Genomic DNA, 17,070 nt, shown 5'->3' with positions numbered 1-17,070 from the left:
CACAGCTTTATGCCTATTGTCCTAGAAATAACCTCACTCAAATACTTCGAAAAGTGATCATCTATAATGCAATCATTTTTGAGCCCCTTTCCCATGCTTTCAAGCATGCACGAGACATAGTATCTCCTCAAAAAACATGCCACAATTAGACACTTCTACTTGATTTACCACTATTTTACTTACAACCATCGCATTATTTTGTGTCTATCAACTCAAAATAATTAATCAAACATTAACACAAGTACCATCCCCAACAGAACAGACAAAACCTATGAAAACAAATGAACGAAAATTTATTTGCCCCATTCATCACACCCACAATTATAGGTATTACAACTCTACCAATTATTATTCTATTCCCCTGTATTTTTTTGTCTTCCCCCAAAGGATGACTCCCTAACCGTATTCAAACTCTACAAATCTGATTGATTCGTCTCATCACTAAACAAATAATGACAATACATAACAAACAAGGTCGAACCGATCCCTCATATTAATCTCCCTAATCCTGTTCATTGCTTCCACTAATCTCCTAGGACTTCTACCTTACTCATTCACCCCAACTACACAACTGTCAATAAATATCGGTATAGCTATCCCACTATGGGCTGGTACAGTAATTATAGGCTTTCGAAATAAACCTAAAATATCATTAGCCCATTTCTTGCCTCAAGGCACTCCAACCCCTCTAATCCCAATACTAATCATTATCGAAACAATTAGCCTGTTTATCCAACCTCTTGCCTTAGCAGTTCGACTGACAGCCAACATTACTGCAGGACACTTACTAATTCACTTAATTGGTTCAGCCACATTAGCCCTTTCATCCATTAGCATAGCTGTATCAACCATTACATTTTCAATTCTATTCCTCTTAACAATTCTAGAACTAGCCATAGCAAGGTTGTATACAAGGTCTTATCTATCATAAACACACAGCCTGTAGGTTTGGGCAAGGGTCAGTTTGGCCATCCACACTTGCTCAAGAAATCTCATTCATATGATCTCGTACATCAAATTGCCCTCTCTTTTATCTCTGTTCTCACTTATTTTCAGTCTTAGCCTATCTACATTTCCTACTGCCTAAGAACATGAGAAATAACTCCCTTATCCTGAAAAAAGCAAAAAAAATTAAAATAAAGCCCACACCTCACTTGATCCTTCAATCCCTCCCTGCTAACATCCTATATCTTCAGATTTTTGTGGCAAAACACTTCTTGGCAAGACCATCTTAGAAGCCTCCACTTCTCTCTTCCCTTTTACAATCCAACTTTCCCCTTCATTGCTCTGCTTAAACCACCTTTTCCAAAGTTATTAATTATTTTTAAATTGCCAAATCCAAAGGTCTTTTCTTAATCCTCATTCTTGATTGGTGTAGCTTTTGGCATTATTGATCATTTTCTCCTTGATATATTCTCTAAGTTTTTGGGACACCACTTTCTCCTGGTTCTCCTATCTGATCACTTTTGTCTCCTTTTCTGGGTCCTCATTCAGATCACCTCCCTTAATTCTAAGTGTCCCATAGGGTTCTGTCCTGGGCTTTCTCCCCATTACACTGCCTCATTTCATGACCTCTTCAGCCTCAATAAAGTTAATTACTATCTCTTCTCTAATGATTCTCAAATCTATGTATTCTGCCCCAAACTGCTGGTCTCCAATCTCATCTCTTAACTGCCTTTCTAGAATTCCTAACTGCATGGTTAGTAGACATCATAAACTAAACTTGTCCCCAACAACTCTCTTTCCCCTACCTCACTTCTACCCAACTGCTCTGGCTTCCAACCTAGGAGTTAACTTCAACTTCTCATTCTCACACCCCATATATCCAGTCTGTTGCCAAGGCCTGCAACAGGTTCACCTGCAACATGTAGGCTCCCTTCTCTTTGACAATGCTACCACTCTTGAGACCTATCACCTCATGTTTCAAATAGTCAGCCTGCCTCATATCTCTCCATTCCAAATCCATCATAAAGTGATTTTCTTAATATGCTGGTCTAACTTTGTCACTCAAACTCCAGTGACTCACTTCCAGGATTGAATACAAAATGCTTTGTTTGGCATTCAAAGCCTTTCATAACCTAACCTTCTTACCTTTCCAGTCTTCTTATATTGTACTTCCCACCATGTACCCTTCAATTCAGTGACACTGGCCTGGCTCTTTTAAGAATGACATTCCATCAGCTCCAGGCATTTTTTCTGGTTGTTCCACATGCCTGGGATTCTCTCCTTCCTCATCTCCACTTAGTGACTTCCCTGGCTTTCATTAAGTCCTAATTAAAATCCTCCATTGTACGAGAAGTCTTTCCCATCCCCTATTAATTTTAGTGCCTTCTCTCTTATTTATCTTGCTTTGCATACAGTCTTGCTTGTCTTCCCCCACTAAATAGTAAGCTCTGTTGAGGGCAAGATCTCTCTCCTTTTTAAAAAAACATTCAGTGTCTGGCAAGTAGTAGGCACTTAATATATATTGATTGGTTAACATATCCTGCTGACCATCTGGAGACAATGCCAAGTCTTCCTGCACCCTATTGTTAAGTGTGGTTGGGTTTATGATAATAATAAACTACTTTATTTCATTTCTGGTGCACCAGGCTTGGAGTCAGAAGGACTTGAATTCAAATTTGGACTCAGACATTAGCTCTGTGGCCCAGGGCAAGTCACTTAATGCTGTATCACTCTACCTCAAATATGTTTCTTTTAAACAACATATAGTAGGATTCTTGTTTTTAATCCACTCTGCTATCCACTTCCATTTTATGGGTAAGTTCATCCCATTCACATTCAGAGTTATGAATACTGTATATTGCTTTCCATTTCATTTTTCCCTTTTGATCCTGCTCTGTTCCTCCTCACCAATGTTTTGCTTTTTGTCATCCCTCTGATTCCCCCCCCCCCACTTCAATTACCTCTCCCTTCCCTTTCCTTATTTCCCTTCTACTTCTCTGTAGGGTAAAGACTGGTGCAGAATTTATCATGCATCATCTAAAGTAAAAAAAGCAGGAGTAGCAATCATGATACCAGACAAAGCTACAGTAAAAATTGATCTGATTAAAAGAGATAAGGAAATTTATATCTTGCTAAAAGGTACTACAAACGATGAAGGAATATCAATACTAAACATTTATGCACCAAATTGTGTAGCATACAGATTTTTAAAGGAGAAACTAAAGGAACTTAAGGAGGAAATAGTAAAACCATACTAGTTGAGGTCCTATCAGAACTAGATAAATCAAACCAAAAGATAAATAAGAAGTAAGAAGGATGAAATGTTAGAAAAATTAGAGTTAATAGATATCTGGAGAAAATTGAATAGGGATAAAAAGGAATATACGTTTTCAGCAACACATGGTACATATACAAAGATCAACCATGTACTAGGGCATAAAAACATTGTAAGCAAATGTGGAAAAGCAGAAAAAAATAAATGCAGCTTTTTCAGATCATAATGCAGAGGATGAAGAGGATGACAATGAGAAGACAATATATAAAAATCTAAGGGATACAATTAAAGCAGTACTGAGGAGAACATTTATATCTCTTAGTGCTTATATCAGCAAAATAGAAAGGGAGGAAATTAATAAATTAGGTTTGCAACTTAAAAAACTAGAAAGAGAAAAAACATCCCAAGATAAAAACCAAATTGGAAGTCCTAAAAATGAAAGGAGAAATTAATAAAATTGAAAGTAAAAGCTAATCCTAATGTTCTACACATTATTTGGCAAAATAAGCAAAGAAGGAGTTTTACCAGATTCCTAGAATAGCTAATCCTAATGCTCTACACATTATTTGACAAAATAAGCAAAGAAGGAGTTTTACCAGATTCCTTTACCACAAATATGGTACTGATTCCAAAGCCAGGCAGACCAAAAACGGAGAAAGAAAAGTTCAGACCAATCTCTTTAGTGAACATAGATCCAAAAATCTTAAATAAAATACTAGCAAAGAAACTATAGCAAATCATCACAAGGATTATTTATTGAACTAATAAAACTAGGAGCTGGTACTTTGAAAAAACAAATAAAATAGATAAAAGTACTAGTTAATCTAATGGAAAAAAAAGAAAGAAGAAAATAAAATTAACAATATCAAAGATGAAAAGGGTGACCTTATCTCTAATGAAGAGGAAATTAAGCTAATTATTAAGAAATATTTTACCCAATTATATGGCAATAAATATGACAATCTAGGTTAAATGGGTGAATATTTAGGAAAATATAAACTGCCTAGTTTAACAAAAAAGGAAAGGGAATACTTAAAACAATCCCATCTCAGAAAAAGAAATTGAACAAGCCATCAGGGAACTTACTTAGAAAAAAATCCCCAGGGCCAGATGGATTCACAAGTGAATTCTATCAAACATTTAAAGAACAGCTAATCCTAATGCTCTACACATTATTTGACAAAATAAGCAAAGAAGGAGTTTTACCAGATTCCTTTACCACAAATATGGTACTGATTCCAAAGCCAGGCAGACCAAAAAAGGAGAAAGAAAAGTTCAGACCAATCTCCTTAGTGAACATAGATCCAAAAATCTTAAATAAAATACTAACAAAGAGACTATAGCAAATCATCACAAGGATTATTCACTATGACCAGGTGGGATTTATACCAGGAATGCAAGAATGGTTTAATAATAGGAAAACCACCCACATAATTGACCATATCAACAAGCAAACCAACAAAAATTACATCATTCTATCAATAGATGCAGAAAAATCTCTTGACAAAACGCAACACCCATTCCTGTTAAAGACCCTAGAAAGTATAGGAATAGAAAGACCTTTCCCCAAATTAATAAACAGTATACCATCAGCAAGTATCATTTGCAATGAGGATAAATTAGAAGTATTCCCAGTAAGATCAGGAGTGAAGCAAGGATGCCCGTTATCACTACTATTATTTAATATTGTATTAGAAATGCTAGAGGTAGCAATTAGAAAAGAAAAAGAAATTGAAGGGATTAAAAACTATCACTTTTTAGATGATATGATGGTATATTTAGACAGTCTTAGAAAATCAACTAAAAAGCTAGTAGAAATAATTTTAGCAAAGTTGAAGAATACAAAATAAACCTACCCAAATCATCAGCATTTCTTCATATTTCCAACAAAAATCAGCAAAAGTTAGAGAGAGGAACTCCATTTAAAATCACTCTAGACAATATATAAAATATTTGGGAATCTATCTGCCAAGACAAACTCAGGACTTATGTGAACACAACTACAAAACACTTTTCACACAAATAAAACTAGATCTAAACAATTGGAAAAACATTAATTGTTCATGGACGGGATAATAAAAATGACAATCCTACCTAAACTAATTTACTTATTCAGTGCCATACCTATCAAACTACCAAAAAACTTTTTTGTAGAATTAGAAAAAATTATAACAAAGTTTATCTCGAAGAACAAAAGACCAAAAATATCAAGGGATCTAATAAAAAGAAATGTGAACAATGGGAGCCTAGCAGTACCAGATCTTAAACTGTTTTATAAAGCAGTCATCATCAAAATTATGGTACTAAGAGATAGAAAGGAGGATCAATGGAATAGAATAGGGATACCTAGCAAGATATTGTTTGACAAACCCCCAAATCCCAGCTTTTGGAACAAGAACCTACTATTTGACCAAAACTGCTGGGAAAATTGGAAAACAGTATGGGAAAAATTAGGTTTAGATCAACATTTTACACCCCATACCAAGATAAATTCAAAATGGGTAAATGACTTAACTATATAGTGAAATAATAAATTATGTGAACACAGAATAGTATACCTTTCAGATCTTTGGGAAAGGGAGGAATTTAAGACCAAGCAAGAGAGAGAACATTACAAAATGTAAAATGAATAATTTAAATTATATTACATTGAAAGTTTTTGTACAAACAAAACCATTGCAAACAAAATTAGAAGGGAAATAACAAACTGGGGGAAAAAAATTTTAAGCAAAGTTCTCTGACAAAGGTCTGATTTCCCAAATATATAAGGAGCTAAGTCAAATGTACAAGAAATTCCTGAATTGACAAATGGCGAAATGATATGAATAAGTAATTTTCACATGAAGAAATAAAAACTATCAATAATCACATGAAAAAGTCTTCTAAATCCCTCTTGATTAGAAAAATGCAAATCAAAACAACTCTGAGGTACCACCTCACACCTATCAGATTGGCCAATAGTAAAGGAAAATAGTAAATGTTGGCGAGGATGTGGCAAAATTGGGACATTAATACACTGCTGGTGGAGTTGTGAATTGATCCAACCATTCTGGAAGGCAATTTAGAATTATGCCCAAAGGACTTTAAAAGAATGTATGCCCTTTGATTCAGCAAACCTCTACCAAAGAGATAATAAAAAAAAGGGTTGTACAAAAATATTCATAGCCACACTCTTTGTGGTGGCAAAAAATTGGAAAATGAGGAGGTGTCCCTTGATTGGGGAATGGCTGAACAAACTGTGGTATATGATGTTGATGGAATACTATTGTGCTATCAAGGAATGATAAACTGGAGGATTTTTATATGAACCTGAAGAACTTCCATGAACTGATGCAGAATGAAATGAGCAGAACCAAGAGAACATTGTACACAGAAAGTAAAACATTGTAGAACGATCTTTGCTACTAGTAGCAATGCGATGATCCAGGACTTATGAGAAAGAATGCCATCCACATCAAGAGAAAGAACTGTGGGAGAAGAAACGCACAAGAAAAACATGATTTTGTGTGTTTGGAATTCACGGAGGTGCCATTTAAAAGTATCTTACAAACTTCCTGTGGACATGTGGGGACTTTGAGACTACATTCCCTGTGATCCAATGGGTTTCCGGTTTTTGGACGTGAGGACGTCTCTGACATCCCCAAACATATAGGGCAGCTTAAATTCAGAGGGCAGCCTGGAGACGGCCTCTTGGTTACCTGAGTGGGCTGGCTGGCATACGAGAGAGACAGGCTGGGCACTGGCGGTAAATTTAAAAGATAGTCAGGCGCGGGCATATATATTTTACCAACCTGGCCATGGCAATTAAAATATTAATTTCTCTTATAATATCAGTCTTTATCATTTTTAATCGTAACAATTTATCACTTGTTTATATGGGTACATGATTTGGGGTTTTGGTTTTAAAAGATAGCTCTATTGCAAAAATTAATAATATGGAAATAGGTAACAACTGATAATACCTATATAACCCAGTGGAGGGGGCAAGGAAGAGGGATGGGAAAGAAAATGAATCGTTTAAACATGGAAAAATATTTTTAAAATAAATAAAAATATAATCAACAAAATTGGATTAAAAGGGCATCACAGCTCATATTGTGATTGAAGTACGGGGAAGGTGATATGGCACACTGGCAAAAAGGCTCTTCTGGTGGCATATGGAGATCTGAGAGGGGAAAGAGAGAGGGACTAATGGAAGGGCATTGATCTAACTGATTTTATCTTGATGTATAAAAGAGGAATAAAGATACCATTAGGTGGGAGCATTCCCTGGTTCTTTTTTGTTTTTAATTTTTAGTCATATAATATATTCTGTTTTTCCCATAACCTAAAGATAAGATTTATATCATTGGGGTGGGGGTGGCAAATTAATGGTAAGAAGAGAAGAGGACAAGAATAAACATTTGAAAAGTCACCACCAATGCAGCTACCTCCATGAAGGAAGATGGGGATTCACTCCAGACTCCATTCTTGGTATCCCAGCCCCACCCAGTTTGGGGAGGGAGAACCCTTCCCCAATTCTGAGAAATTCCTAATCCTGTCACTTTACCTAGATTTTCCAGATTCTAGTCTCCTAAGAATGAGGAGGAGGGGAAGTTGATGTCCTTATATTCTGTTGTCCCTCTTTGAAAGTCAGAATAAAGCTAAAAAGAAATGGTCTGTGGGAAAAAGCTCAAGAATCTGGTTCTATTTGTCAGTGTGATATAAACTTTAAGGAGGTCCTCAGCAATATACTCATCACTCTTCCTGCAAAGTCTTAGAAACAGAAGTTTTAGGATTCACTCATCTGGGTAGTTCTTGGTAACTGGTAAACTAATAAGGATTTGATTAGGCTAGTTTCCAGAGTACAAGGGATGTATACCAGGAACACAAAGGGAGGAGGTGTTCCAGCTGCTGAAGATAGATGCCTGAAATTGTCCATTGTTTTTATGTACATTAAAAAAAATAAATTATTGAACTGAAAAAGAAAGGAATTCCAGAAGGAAGGGAGCCTCTGGGTTATTGTAATAGTACAAAACATTCCTTTGGGGGTCTGATTGGTCCTGGATTCTCTGATTCTCCTGGTCATCCAGAGGCTTTATGCCTGCCTTTATGACTTTTAATAAGTTCCAAGCATATAGGGTCTGGACCTCCCAAACTTGGTGGGTACCTAAGATCTCAGGAGTTGTCAAACCCTGATGATGTATTGGCCAAAAGTGTTTCCAGATGGAATTGCAGATTACATCCAGAGAAGCTAGATGCCCCCTCTATCCTTACTTCATATTCTTGCAAAATAAATATTGAATTTTGTTTATTGCTTTTGTTAAATTTTAAATATGTTGTTAAATGATCAATGATGTGTTGGGGGCAGCTGGGTAGCTCAGTGGATTGAGAGCCAGGCCTAGAGATGGGAGGTCTTAGGTTCAAATGCGGCCTCAGACACTGGGCAAGTCACTTGACCCCCATTGCCTACCCTTACCACTCTTCTACCTATAAGTCAATACACAGAAGTTAAGGGTTTAAAATAAAAAAAAAATGATCAATGATGTGTAAGTGCTTCATTTTGTCACAACCTTGAACCTGACAGCTTTCTATTATTAGAACTATGCTTATACTATTAGGAGTAGTCATGGCAAATTGGAACATCAGTGTTTAGTTAAGGGAAAAGCCTAGCAAACACAGAGGAAAGGGGTGGACTCTAAGGTGGCAGGATCCAGCATGACTCTGTTGCAGGAATCTTCCTGATTATGTATTAGGAGTCTTCTCAGTGGAACTTGGTGCCTGTTCCCTGCCTAAAGCATAAGGATCATTAGCTTGCTGTAGGAGATTGATTGCATTTCCTGGAAGTTGTTGATTTTGCATATAAATTGGATGACCAGTTTAGTTGAACTGAAAGTGAACTGGGATGGTGCATTCTGCTACTAGAGAGATAAAGCACTTCCTCCCTCCCTCTGGTCTGGGGTAAGGCAGCCAGAGAAGGGAGGGGGCATTTGGTCTCTAGGGAGGAGGGCAGGGCACTGGCACCTGGTCTTGGTGGGAGGTGTGGGGCACAACACATAATCTCTAAAAGGTTTGCCATCACTGCTCTAGAGCAATGGTTTCTGAGGGTATAGTCTAATGGAATCCATGTTTAGAGACTCTGCAATGGACTTTTGAAAACTGAGAGAATTCCCTGAGGACCTGCTTTTACAGGCCAATAAAATTCAATAGAGCCTCTGGAGGAAGAATACGCTTTGTCCTTTTTAGGTGGCTAAAATGAGGTGTTATTCACATTTGATGTCTTAAAATTAATTCTTTTTGCAACCTGCTTGTAGATAGGCATCTGCAAAGTAGAAGTTGAAGTTCCTAAAGGACCATAAAGGATGGGTTTAATAGAGTAGGTTTATGCTTTCCCCTCCCCCAAGGCCTGGCTCATTTCAGATGCAATTAGATCCTGTCTTTTGTGTGGAGCCTCATCAGAATGGACTTTGACTTTAGCTTTGGGTCTTTCCTATCTCTCTACAATTATAAAGATGTGGGCTGATCACTGTTGAAATCTGAGCAGGAAGTCTGGAGAGTTGTGGCGTGTGCAAATAAGAATCTCTAGGAAAAGAAATCAGAGCCCACTCCTGTCCCACTAGGGCATGGCTCCCAAAACATGAAGTTGATAAGAAAATAATAGATAGGGAGTCCTTGGAGGTGCTGATAAGACTGGATAGAGAATTTAATCAACAGGGCAACCGGGAGCCCAGTCAGCCCCACCAAACCTCAAACTCCTGCCTAATTTGAATCATTCAATGGAGACCATAGATAGACTCAGTATCTGTGTAAGGCCCTTTCAACAATCTTTTAGGTATAATATTGTACTGAGTATGGCCAAAAGGAAAGCTATCCCATGTAGTTAACCTCATACAATTTAGTGTTCCTGGGTGGATGAAAGATAATTCTCTAGTGATGGAATGAAGGAAGCTAGAGTACTTTGTTATACCACATCCCATTACAATACCCTGTAAACTACTCATGAGGAAGGGGGTGGCACCTGGTAGCTAGCTTAAAATGGACCATAGATGAACTAATCAAAGTCAACAGGCCTTCTTTCTACCACTGTTCCTGATCAGAGAGTCAAGCCCAGAATGGCTAATATGGGGCTATCAGTCTTTCCAGTACTTTTTTCCCTCTGTTCTTGTAGTTGAGAAGCCAAAAACAAGTTTGCTTTCATTTAGAAAAAAGTCCAATATGTTTCAGGTCTTCCAGAACTCTCCTTCATACTATCACATTATTGTTGGCTAAGACAAATCTCCCTTCCTGAGGGCATTGTTGTACCCTCAGTACACTGATGACAAAATGTTGATAGTCAGATGAGGCCATAGTGGCAGAGCATCAAATGGTGCTCAATATATAAATATGTAAACATTTGGGGAATACCATGGGTGGGAGAAAGCTCCTGACACTTGCTTCCCCACAATCTAAGAAGGAAACTCAGAGATGTTCAAAGCTGCTTCTCTTTACATTGTTGTTACTATATAAATTATCCTTCTGGTTCTGTTTATTTCACTTTTATATCTCTTCCCAGCTTTCTCTGAAACCATGCCCCTTCTCATTTATTATAGCATAATTGCATTCATTACATTAATGCATAAAAACCATAATTTATTGAAATATTTTCCATTTAATAGGCCCATCCTTAGTTTCAAGTTCTTTGCCACTACAAAATGAGTGTAATTCCTTTTGCACATAAAGGAATTTCTCATTTTTAAAATTCCCTCATAGAGATTATCATTGAGTCAAAGAATATGCACATTTTAGTAACTTTTTAGTCATAGTTAAAAATTTCTTTCCAGAAAGGTAAAATCAATTAATAGTTCTACCATTTAAAATATCTGATTTCCCATAGCCTTTTTAGTATTTGTTATTTTTCTTTCCTGTCAACTTTTCGATAATTTGCTACACAATATGTGTAAGGTGAAACCTCAGAATTTCTTAAACTTGCATTTATATAATTTTTAGCAAGTTAGAGCATTTTTATATTGTTAGGGTCCAAATGGATGACCACCCAAGGAGCACACGGAGACAATGCAATCCAAGCAAAGGGAAGTCTTTATTTCTATTTCGTGCTAGGGGTGCCCAGCAAAGGAGTTGGGGGGGGGCATAGTCAGAGTAAAGATTATATATGTTTGGGGTGGTGGGAAACTCAGGGGGTGGCAGGTAAGGTGGTGGGTGTTGGCAGACTCAGGGGTGGCCTGTAGAAGGTAGAACTTCTGTAGTTTCTGTGATTTCGGCTATTTTAGCAAGAATGTAGGGGGGGGGCTATGACCTAGTTTCAGTTATGGCTATTTACTTTACTACATTATTTCATTATTTCAATATACCTACTGATATCTAACATTTCTGTCCTTTGAGGACTGCCTGTTCATCTCCTTTGATCATTTATCAATCAGTGATGTTTATTCTTATAAATTTTAATCAGTTCTCTTTATATCTGGGAAGTGAGGCCTTTATCAGAGAAATTTGTTATAAATTTTTTCCTTTTGTTACCTATTTCACTTTTAAGTTTAGCTACATTGATTTTGTTTGTGACAAAACTTTTGAATTTTATGTAATCAAAATTGTCCACTTTTTCTTCTGAGTCTTTCTATCCTTTCTTCGTGATCCTTTCTGCTCTCTGTAAATTTGAAAAGAGATTTTTTTCTTGCTCCTTTCATTTGTTTATGTGTCACCTTTGTTGACTTGTAAAAAACACAGGACTATTAAATAGTCAGAAAAGCCACTATTTAATTAAGGAAAGGGGTACAGGGCTGAATTAGGCCTCTACACAGAGCTGTGTGCCACAGGCCTACACAGAGTCCAAAGGTTGAACTCTGGTTGCTCTGGTCACTGACCCCTGGGAAAGCCAACCTCGAGATAGATTGACAACTCCTAGGAGCTATTAAAGTTGGGAAGTTTAAATACTTGGGGGACATGGGGGACTAAGGATGAGAGGGATAGCTGATTGGCTTTATAATGGTAACAAAGGAAAACAAGAAGTTCCAGAAACAACAGTGAGGGGCTGATGCTTTACAATGGACACAAAAGGGAAAGATCCAACCTAAGGCTGGACCACCTAGGTAAAGGACTTTGGCCTAAGGGGAGAAACCATTGGACAAAAGAGTTACTTAACATCTGATGGGATTAGCCATCCCCACTTAAACTCCTTTAAGGTCTATTGTTAGTCTGTGAGACAAGTGAAGTTGGACTTTCCCTCAGGGAGGAACTGTCCAGTGACAAGGTCAAACCTGGGTCTTTCACCTTTAAGCTAAGTAAACTGGAGTTCATTAAATCTTTCTAGGCTACAAATTTGGGGGCTTCCAGATTCCACAGAGACACCTTTATGTCCAAGTTATGTACTTAGAGATTAGCTTGGTAGATGGTATAATTATTGGTCTGTACTTAATTTCTACTGTTTTCCAGTTTCCCCTGCAGTTTTTGTTGAATATTGAGTAAGGTTTTATATCAGTAGCTGGGATCTTTGGGTTCATCAAACTTCAAGTTACTTTATATTGTGTAACTAATCTATTTCACCAATTGAATTCTCTGTTTCTTAACCAGTATGAATCATTTTGATGATTATTACTTTTTTGTATTGCTTGAGATTTGCTACCATTAGGTCTCTTGCCTTCCCACTTTTTTTAATTGTTTTCTTAGAGATTATTGACCTTTTGTTGTACCAGATAAATTTCATTATTCTATTTAGTTATATAAAGTTATCATTTGATAGCTTGATTGGCACAGCATTGAATAAGTAAATTAATTTAGATAGTAACTTCAATTTTCAAATTGGCTTACAAGGAAGTGTATCAGTACCAGATCTCAAACTGTATGACAAAGCAGGAATCATTAAAATCACTTGGAACTCATTTTAAACAAAAGAGATAGATCAAGTATACAACATAAAGAAGTGAATAGACAGGTGATAATTGATAAACCCAAAGACCCTAGTTAGTGGGGAAAGGACCTACTATTTGAAAAGAATTGTTGGCGAAAATGAGCAACAGTTTGGTTTAAAAAAAAAATAAAAAGACTTACATAAACAACATAACACTATATTCCAAGATAAACTCCAAATAGGAATGTGATATAAATATAGATATGAAAGATCCCTCTACAAAGTAATTAGGGGAACAAGAAAGGATTTACCTTTCAGCTCTATGGCTAGGAGAAGAGTTTATAACTAAACAAAGATATAGAAGTTTCCCACAAATAGATCTAATGTACTTACAATTAGAAGGAAATTGAGTAACTGATAAAAAATTCTTTATAAGTCTCTATGATAAAGTTCCAAGCTATATAAAGAACTGATTATAAGACTAATAGGATTCCCTAATAGGTAAATGATCAAAGGATATGTATGGAAGTTTTCAAAAGAAGAAATCGAATCTATCAAAAACTGTGTAACTGTAGGAGTCCAGGTACATACTAATCTTGATAATATTTTAAGGGTAATCAAAAAGCTGACTCTTATGATATTTCTAATGATTGGTTTCTGTAACCTTGATTTAAGTTAAACCTCAACCTAGTCACATTCCTATCTTAGTTTCCTGGTTTTTCCTATAACAATCAATTAACTCCTATCAAAGGAGCTTGGATGCCTTAGGCCTTAGAACTTTGCTCTACCCATTGTCTTAGGATCCCAGTTTGTATCTGGTGATGTTGTGATGTCTCCTAATGTTAATGTATCAGAGCACTTGTCTAATTATCATTCTCCCTTCCTCTTTACTATTATTACCCCAATAAAAACATCAGTATGTCAGGCTAAGGGTAAACGCTATTCCACCAGAGCTAACGCAATGCCTGACTACTTCATGTCGGATCTTTTTGTCTCTGTCTTTCTTCTCTCCTTCCCTTAGACTTTAACCGTCACCCATTTTTCTCTCAGTCCCTGGTCTCCCTTTCTGAGTGTTCTACCCACCAGAAACTTGTGAGGTTGGTGGACAGCTTCAGTAACATATTACTCTAAATCACTAAAAATTAGAGAAATGCAAATAAAGCAACTTTGAGGTTTCACGCACACCAGAATGGCAAAGATGACAAATGTTGGATTAGCTAGGAATTGTTCCAGCTGTTTTGGAAAGCAATTTGAAACCATGACCTCAAAGTTACTAAAGTGTTCATACCCTTTGGCCTAGCTATAACACTTACTAAGCCAATATCCCCCCAAATCAAAGGACCTATATGTACAAAAGTAGCAGTTATTTTTACAGTAGCAAAAAATTGTGCTTTTAAAGATGATTTGAAAACCACAGATGAAAAAACACAAATATTCTAATGTCCATAAAACTTTATGGTTTTCAAAATAGGTAGAGTGCTGTGCCTGGAATCAGGAAGACCCAAGTTCAAATCTGGCCTCTGTTGACTTGGAAACAACACAGAACTATTAAATAGTCAGAAAAGACACTCTTTAATTAAGGAAAGGGGTTCAAGTGCTGAGTTAGGCCTCTACACAGAGCTGCGTGCCTCATGCCTACTTGGAGTATGAGTTTTAAACTCTGGATGCTCTGGTCCCTGGCCCCTGGGAAAGCCAACTTTGCTAGATTGGACAATTCTGAGGAGTCATTAGAGTTGAGAAGCTTAAATACCTTTTTAGGGAACATGGGGACTAAAGATGAGAGGGATAGTTGATTGACTTTACAATGGTAACAAAAGAAAAGGAGGAGTCCCAGACAGGAATAACACTGAGGGGCTAATGCTTTACTATGGACACAAAAGGGAAAGATCCAGCCAAGGGCGGGGCCACTTTAGTAAAGGACTTTGGCCTAAGGGGAGAACCCACTGGGACAAAAGATACTTAACATCTGATGGGATTAGTCATCCCCACTTAAACTCCTTTAAGATCTATTGTCAGTCTGAGACTAGAGAAGTTGGACTTTCCCTCAGGGAGAAACTAAATAAACCGGAGGTCAAATCTTTCTAGGCTACAAGTTTGGGGGCTTCTAGATTCCCCATCAACACCTCAGACACTTTACAAGCAGTGTTACTCTGGGCAAGTTGTTTTATTTCAGTCTGTCTCAGTTGCCTCAACTGTATGATGGAGGTGATGGTATCTACTTCATAAGATTATTTTGCAGATCGAATGAGCTCTTTCTTTATAAAATCTCAGAAACTTAAAGCCTTATATATTTCTCTGAACCTGGCACAAACTGATACAGAGAGGTAAAGAACTGAGGAGCCAATTATCCAGATAAATCGATGGGGAACAAAAACACACATACACATCTAAAATTGTTTGAAAAATCACATTAATTTACTCTAATCATTCATCAGAATAGTTAGAATTCATATTACACTTTGAGGGTTATAAAACATTTTCACTATGTAACCTTTGGCTCAAATGTCCATCTGCATCAGGCTCCCTTCATTGATGGAGATTGATTATGCAAAGCTCCATACTTTTGTGTGGGATGGAGCTGGTGAGAAATTGGGAGAGGAAAGACCCTGCTTTTCTGGCTCCTGTCTCTGAGAGAGAGAATATGTGGTTTCAGCATCTCTTCAGATCTGTGAAAAACTCAGAGAAGAAACTGACATGTATAGCAGCTGGCAACCTCGATCATATCTTTATCTCCAATTTATTACACTGTGAAGATCATGTAATTTTCCTTGGGGTGAGATCTGAAACTCTCTTGAACTGGGTGATCTCTCTCAGTGAGAGAACTCATTTACTCTGTATATTGTCTGGCTTTTTTTTTTCTTGAGTTACCATTTATGTATATTTTCTCTTATTTCTGTTTGTTATTGATTTGGAGAAATGAATTTATTTGCTATTCACTATATATGTTCATTGTGGAACTGGCATCTGGTGGGAAGGGAGTCATGTCTTGAATATAAAGCTTGGGGTACTCTTTCACTATTAAGGGATAGAGATCCAGAGCACAGCTTGAACCTAAAAATTATTTCCCCCAGTCTAATAATATTTAAGGAAGCAGACAGATAAAGTTCTAGCTTAGTACCCTCTGGCCCTAAACTCCTGCTTTCTTTTCTGGCAGGAATTAAAGTCTCCCTTGGAGAACTGTGGTGAGGGAAGTTTATTCTTGCTTCCCTTGGAACCACACCTAAACAGGCCTATGTGGACAACATAACCTACATGGCTACAACCACATCACACCCACAATCCTTCCATTCACTAAAACGCTGTGAAATATTATATTATATATATGTTCTATGAAGTATTATATAGTAGTGAAGTATTAAGACCATTTTTAGAAATGCAGAAATAGAAGCTCAGGGAAATTAAATATATGGCTTGGTTTACGCAAGCTATTAAGTGCTATAGGGGACTCTAAAACAGGTTTATTGATTACAAATTCTGCCTTCTTATTAGAGAAATTCAGTTTACACAAGTTCTCTTGCCTTCTTCCCCAGATACTAATTTTCCAATTCCTTAGCCTACTCAGTTTCTATGATCTATCCCTCTATTCACCTCAACTCTAGACAGAGATAATTATATCCTTGATTTTGCTGTCACCCATTTGTTCCTTTTGTTGACATGGAATCTAGAGATCCCAAACTTGTGGCATAGTGAGATTTGATGAACCCCAAGTTTTAGAAATAGCTTGTAGGCTGGAGACCCCCAAAGCATGTGCTTCCTTGTTCCCATGAGAATCCACCCTGAAGGGAATCTCAGGCTAGCAGTTGCAGATTGAATAATGGACCCCAGGGTAAAATCTTTTATAGTCCGGTTTCTGGCTTCTTTATTCAAAATTGAAATAACTTTCTCTAAAGTTTGAATGAATCCCAAAGTCTAATGACCTCTTATCAGTTTTTATCCTTCTTAACCCCTCTGTAGTCTTTAATACTATGACCTCTCCTACTGAATGTTCCCTCTTTCCTTGGTTTCTGTGTCACTGTTAAATTTCTCTTCC

General features: G+C 37.0%; 1 long non-coding RNA gene across 1 annotated transcript; it reads right to left on the bottom strand.

Moving 5' to 3' along the window:
* Positions 1 to 275: 275 nt before the first annotated feature.
* Positions 276 to 16,320, bottom strand: LOC123231354. The gene is made up of 3 exons (XR_006505107.1): positions 16,307 to 16,320; positions 4,738 to 4,743; positions 276 to 361 (listed from the first exon to the last, which is right to left on the bottom strand). It is a non-coding gene; the product is annotated as an uncharacterized LOC123231354 (long non-coding RNA).
* Positions 16,321 to 17,070: the final 750 nt, after the last annotated feature.

This window comes from Gracilinanus agilis, chromosome 1 (genome assembly GCF_016433145.1).
Source record: "Gracilinanus agilis isolate LMUSP501 chromosome 1, AgileGrace, whole genome shotgun sequence".
Taxonomy (NCBI): Eukaryota; Metazoa; Chordata; class Mammalia; order Didelphimorphia; family Didelphidae; genus Gracilinanus; species Gracilinanus agilis.
The sequence above is the reverse complement of the archived record's forward strand: the minus strand, read 5'-3'. Positions and strand labels throughout refer to the sequence as shown.